The sequence below is a fragment of the Polyergus mexicanus genome, unplaced genomic scaffold, assembly GCF_030449975.1.
Source record: "Polyergus mexicanus isolate NDT 795.1 unplaced genomic scaffold, iyPolMexi1.0 SCAF_24, whole genome shotgun sequence".
Classification (NCBI taxonomy): domain Eukaryota; kingdom Metazoa; phylum Arthropoda; class Insecta; order Hymenoptera; family Formicidae; genus Polyergus; species Polyergus mexicanus.
This window is the reverse complement of record NW_027223344.1, coordinates 1,989,236-1,996,457: the sequence shown is the minus strand read 5'-3', so window position 1 is coordinate 1,996,457 and position 7,222 is coordinate 1,989,236. Positions and strand designations below refer to the sequence as shown.

Genomic DNA, 7,222 nt, shown 5'->3' with positions numbered 1-7,222 from the left:
GTTTAGTATGTTTAATTTTAAGTAAGGAAAACATGATATATAGGGTGTCCCATTTTAAAGGACCCAAATATCTCAGAAACACTGCGTTAAATCGAAAAATGTTTCAAACAAAAGTTGTGTGACTTAAAGGGGGCCATAAGATGGTGATAATGATTTGACCTTCAAAATCATTTGAAGGTCATGTGAAAGTCAACTTTAAAATCTTAAATGAAAACCCCCATTTTTTATTTAGTGTTCTTGTAGCTGATATTGAGAGCTTTCCAAAACACTATAATAAAGTATTTTTTCATTAGGTACTTTTTGAGTTATTTTATATTTTAATCTGACATATTTTGATATAAAAAATAAAATATTTCGTAAAATATTCAGTTTTCGATAATTTTACCGTAATACTATGTACAGAATAATAAGACAAATTAATTAGTGCCAAAAAAAACAAAAATTGTTTAAAAAAATACATTGTAAATAATTTTTTTTAAAACAATTTTTTTTTATATTGATTGATTTGTCTCATTATTCTGTACATAGAAGTATTACGGTAAGATTATCAAAAACTAAATATTTTACGAGATATTTTATTTTTTATATCAGAATATGTCCGATTAAAATATAAAATAACTCAAAAAGTACTTAATAAAAAAATACTTTATTATAGTGTTTTGGAAAGCTCTCGATGTCAGCTACAAGAATACTAAATAAAAAGTAGGGGTTTCCATTCAATATTTTAAAGTTGACCTTCACATGACCTTCAAATGATTTTCCAAGGTCAAATCATTGTCACCATCTTATGGCTCCTTTGAAGCCACACAACTTCTGTTTGAAATATTTTTCGATTTAACGCAGTGTTTCTGAGATATTTGAGTGGGTCCTTTAAAATGGGATACCCTGTATATATGGTATCAAGCGACGCGGTAGCGTCGCGACGCCAAGTATATGAAAGAATCTCTTTCTGACTTGTCAACGGTTTGCCTATGTACAGGGGCCGCGACGCTACCAAGTAGCTTATCCGGAGTTTTACGTCTAATAAATTTTCGATTAAAATTCCTCAGGAACCAAGCCGTTAATCAAAAATCTAACGGCACTTTTCTGTGGATATACAATACAATGTGGATGCAAGCTTTCGATTGCGACCAGTTTGAATAAGATTAGTGCAGTCAATCCTGAGGAATGATAATCGTATACCAGAAATGTGACATTTTTCGTTCTTCATCATTATCATAATAAGATAAGTTTCAGACTCTCACGTACGTATGCTCGCACGCACACACGCAAAGCGAGTTTGTCCCTCAAGGCGCGTTTGCAGCGCTCATGTACGATTATTCGCTTGAGTGTGCAAATACGCCTTGAGAGACAATGTGTATGTGCGTGCATACGTGTATGATACGTATCAAGAAGTACGCGGTAGCATCGCGACGTCAAGATATAATAACGTTATAAGGTTAATGTTCGCGACGTCAAGATATAATAACATTATAAGGTTAATGTTATATTTGAATCTGAACATAAACATTTTGCCCAACTACTTTGCAGTGTTCACTTCTAATTTTCTTTTTGCACACCTTTTCCCATAAGTTTCATTATCTTGTTTACGCCATGGGGTATTGGCCAACCATGTTTTCATGGTTTCTTCTGCTTCGAAAAGTTCTGTATCATCAAATTTGATCAACAATGAACCTGAAACAGATATATGGAATCACATTCAAATCAATAGTACAAAACATAATTCAGAAAAATATCTATTCTGATGTGTGATCACATTGATGTTGGTTTATTTTATGTCAGGAAATTAAATCAGGTAATTGCATAATATTTAAACCTGTATAAAAAATATATCATGAGTAACTCTCACCTTGTATGGCCTCCCATATCTTCAATTTATAAAAGGTTTGTTTTGTGTTCTGCCCTTTAAAACTCATTGTGGATGCCATCAAGTTTGTAAGAACTTTTACAGCAATTTTGACAGTAGATTTGGCTACATCCTTGGATGTGACAAAAGAACTGAAATAATCGCACTAGAAAAAATAGAGAAAGAGAGGGATACGATAAGAATAGAAATAAATAACAATAGAAAATATCTTATATCATCAATTGGCCATAAATTCTTTTATCTCTCAACTTCTCTCTTTCAAATTAAAATGCTAAAAATGCAATTATTAATTAATTATATGTTCCAACATTTAACTAAAGTTCCATTAAACCAAGTCTTTCTGTTTTTTATTTAATTTAAATGATTTAACATACTTCATATTTTTAACATTATCTTCTTATGTTTAACTTCTTATCCTTAACATTACTTCTTAGTTAATTCTTGTTTAATTGTGCGTGAAAGGATAACATAGTTTTATGAATTTTTACTTAATTTATAAAGAAAATTTTATATGGAGTTTGTAAATACAATGTTGGTTCTTCCAATAAGATCAAAAATAAGATCTCAAGATATCAAGATATAATCTCAAAATAATGGAAAAATAATATTCTTTACAAGGAAATATAAAATATGATTAATGATGCACTTCCAGAATGCTTTCATGAACTTGCAATTGTTGAAAATAATTGATTCATAACTAAACTTTTAGCATTTTTAACAGAGAGAAAGAGGGAAAGAGAAAAGATTGAAAAAATAATTTCATAGTTAGGTAATATATCCCAAATAACCAAGCCTGATTAATCATATTGATTATTGCATATTGCTGTCACGTTGCCAACAATAATACAGTTGTTTGCTGTCATGTTGCCAACAACTGCATTATTATTGGCAACATGACAGCAATCTCACAGACACTTGGCTATTTAAGTACGATGCTAAACATGTTAAAAACAGTAAGTATTATTATATAATAACATTTCATTTTTGAAACAATTCTGTAAAGAGTTCAAATATACTAATACACTACCCTAACAGCACACGTGTCCAGAGGATATCCAGAGGTTATCCAGAGGATGTTTAATATCCTCTGAATGTCCTCTGGATACTCTCCGGATGTCCTACGGAGAAGGTGTGTTGTTAGGGTAATTAAATAATAATTTAGGCTTTTTCTCTTGAAAAATGGCACATTAGATACAATTAGTATATATTAAAAAGTGATTAAATATAAAAGTAAATAAATGATTATACATACACACACATATATATATATATATATATATATATATCAACATAAAAATAGATGTTTGCTCACCACAGCTGCAAAATTGTTCTCATCTAAAAATGTTTCCAATAAATTCAATTGATCTTCTGTCTTGACAGGCAGAGCTGGAAGATTTATAGGTTTTTGAAGTCTCTTTTCATTCGGAAGAAGAGATCTATTGAGGCTGCCTTGATTCATAATGATTGTATCTGTCTTCTTATTAATTTCTTCTAATCGAACATATATTCTCTCACATAGCTTTGCCACTTTTGATATCTTATCTTTTTCACCAATATTAAAAAAGAAATAAATATAATACATCTTTAAAAAATCATATTTTATAAAATTTTATAAGAAAACTTATCAACATCAGGATTTTCAGAAGAATTTTTTGCTGGGGAAGTAAAAAGAATGCGCTGATGAAATCCAGACTTAAGGGGACTGAAAGCGTCTCGTTTGCGCAGGAGAGCCATGAAAAACTGCAGAGAAACTTGGAACATGCTGCATAGTATCTCTACACTGGCGTTTCTTATTTTGTGTGTCATTCTGTTCACTATATACAAAATTCTCTTCATCTACATCCAAAGAGGAAACACAGCTTTGTGGCAGAATACTTTCTGCAGTTACTAGTGATGTCTCCTTAATAAGTGATTGTACTTTGTTCTACGAAATGATTTTCTGTCACTGTTATAATTGGATTCATGTGCAATTAACATAGTGTGACTAACAGAAGTATTGTTATTCATCTCCCGTGTCCTCTTTAGTTTCTCAAAAACATTGCTTTTTGAGCATGCCTGAACAAATAATTTTTTTCAAGAATATTAAAATTTTTGAACTTGCAATATGATTTTTTTAAATTAAATTTAATATTTATTACAAACATATGATGTGAGACAAACTCACTTTTGAAGGAGGAAAGGAAGTCATTGGAAAAAGACGATTATTAAGCACGTTTTCTGGTTTTTGTATTATATCCTTTCTGACCGGTACACGTTTGAAAGAAATATTTGGCGGTGCTGGAACTGATTTCTTGCTACGCTTTACAATTTCGTCATCAGAATCGGTGTCTTCAAAAAGTTGATTTCGTACTTTTTTTCGTTTTTCCCTTCCAGTTTCTTTTTCAGTCTCATAGGCTAAACCTTCTGCCACAAAATCTTTAACAGCAGCTCTTGCTTTTATATAGATATCTGCAATAAAACGGAGGAAATAAACATTAGGATAGTATAAAAAAATAAATAATAAGGATTAATAATTAGGATAGTAGAAAAAATAAATAATAAATGTTTACATAATAATTCAAGTGACTTCAAAATTCACTTACCGTAATACCTTAAGACCTCAATTGAATATTTTGACCAAGATCGGTCTACTGGTTTTTCCTTCCTAACAAAATTGCCAGCATCTTGATTAGATGGAGGCCAATAAGTAAAACCTTTCATTTGATCATCAATATCAGTTAGCCATTTGGTAAGACCAATCTCATAATTAATTTCTTCCTCATCACTTTTATCATCTTCGCGTGCAAACTTTAATACTGCAAACTAAATTACAAGATTAAACATTAGCAATTTTAGCTAGTTTTAAATTATATGATATAAATAATAAAATTATGCATGCATACTTTTATATAGAAAAATTTTGGACTGTGAAGAGTGCGGTTTAAGATTATTGTAATGCTTGAAAAACTGAAAATGTATGCAATAATGGCATACATAAAAAAGAGTCACAATCTGGCAAAAGTCAACATTTAGCTTTTATTTCAGATATTGACAAAATTCTCATATTTTCACTTATTTGAGAGACAGACACGATTCTATGAATAAATGAAGGAAGAGGATATGTGTAAAAATTCTTAGTTTTTTGGAATACTCTTCCTACTAAAAATATTAAGTTTTCACTGTAAACAATATCATCAAGTATTATTATTTCGTCAATAATTGTTATGAAGCATGAATCCTTTTTCCCAGTTTGTAGAGAATAACATCATCTATTGAAATACGCTTATAGTGTTCATCATGCACAACTTCAGTTTGCGGTGTCTGTCTTTTAGATAATGTAATTTTTGGGGTATTAGTTTCTAATATGACTTATACAGATATACAGATTGTACAGATACATTCCTCTCCAAATCTCTATTGACAACCTGATGTAAAGGCTTGTATCCAGATTGAAGTAAGTCCTTAATGGATTTCAGAAAATTTTCATATCTAAATGCACTGAAACATTCTAAATGGCCATGTAAGGCACATTCTTCTGCCAAATGAGATAATGGCATGAACATTGTATACTACGAACTTCTTCTCATATATAGTAGCAGCATGTGTAATAAATGTTCTTAATAACTGATTTGCATAATCATTCATAGAATGAACCAGAACAGGATTTGATAATATATATATAGCTGAATGTAATAAAAGAAAATGCTTGTAAATATTTACATTCAAAAAGTCCCTAAAAACTAGGATACCATCACAAGCATAATCTACGAAATTCTGTTCCTTTGAAAAATTTCAATTCTTCTAATGATCGTGACTTCCTGTTAAAATCTTGAGGGCAATAATCTGAAAGAAATTCTAATGTTCTTGATATTGCAGCAACAGTAATTTTATGAAGTTTCCATAAACCATTCCATTTACACCAAGCTGTGATCAACCTTTTAAAGACACCCAGATGTACAAGATGAAGACTATCCAATCGGAATTGTGATACCATTCCAATATTGATCCTTTCCAATATAGAATGATCTTGATGATGTTGAGGTTGAGTCTGATGCAGAAATGAATAATCAGTTCTTGGATTTTCATCTAGATTAATATATGTCACTCTATCTTCAATCCATTCGCCTACAACGGTACATTTCTCACAAGAAGCATAGCCACAGTGACACATGCAACATTTCACAAAAGAGCGAGCAGATGCATCACAAATATAATGCCTTATTTGAAATGGATATCTCTTATTATTAGAAACATAATCATTATTAAGCAGATCTTCTACTTCATTCACATACTTTTTAAGATAAGTATTTAAATCTTGAGGATCTGTTTTTCCAAAATAAATAGCTATAATGAAAGGAGCATATTTAGTCATTGTAAAGTAGCCTAAAATTGGCCAAAACTTCGCTTTTGAGGATTTAAATAGTGATAATCCGTCTATATTAATATCAATTATGATTCTACCATACATATGTAAATATGATTCCAGCTATATAGTATCCAAATTTCTTCTAATACCTTTATATCATATCTGTGATCCATCATTAAATTCATGTATCTCTAAATTTACTGGAGTACTCAACAGAGTTTTATATGATTTAGGTATATGAATAAAAACAGTACTTAATTTTTTAAATAGATTATCCAGTTTTTTCATAGAAAGATGCCCACCCTTTAAAGCCCACTTTCGAATTAATTGAATAAGATACTGTTCTTTCTCATCCTCATTAACAATAAGAACATTTTCATTTTCAACTTCACTATTATCGGAATTATTATCCTGTCTTTCACTCTGTAAGCTGACATTAGATTGAATATCTGTATCCTCTTCGCTATCATTGTGCTCTTTATCACTGGTCAATTGTATATTCTCATTATCATTTATAAATTCTATAAAATTAGCTTCATCAAAGCCATTGCGCACATCATTTTCATCCAAATCAATAGATTCATCATTATTCTCATCATTGTTATCTCGCTGAATTGGTTGATATATACGGTAAAATATATCATCCACCTTCATCCTTTTGGATGAAGTTTTAAATACCTCTCTCTGTAATCTCCTTTTATAAGTTCTACAAACCTGATAGAAAAATATCGAATCATATGAAAGAAAGGAATAATATCCACAAACATATAGAGTAATATTTAAGGTCTATCCGTAAATGATATCCATTGTAGATATATATATATAAAGTATAAAAACTTGGCGTTTCCCGGGTATATATAATATATATGCAATAATTTTCATATAACATGAAATATTGTATGAACGATACAAATCTGGGACGATATATTTTAATACGACCCGGGCACGCCAAGTTCTTATACTTTGCTTTGGTGTAAGTTTGTTTTATGCGACTTTGAGTTTACAAAAAA

General features: G+C 30.4%; 1 pseudogene; it reads right to left on the bottom strand.

Annotated features, from left to right (window-relative positions):
• Positions 1 to 1,905: 1,905 nt before the first annotated feature.
• On the bottom strand, positions 1,906 to 6,866 carry LOC138942846 (uncharacterized; annotated as a pseudogene).
• Positions 6,867 to 7,222: the final 356 nt, after the last annotated feature.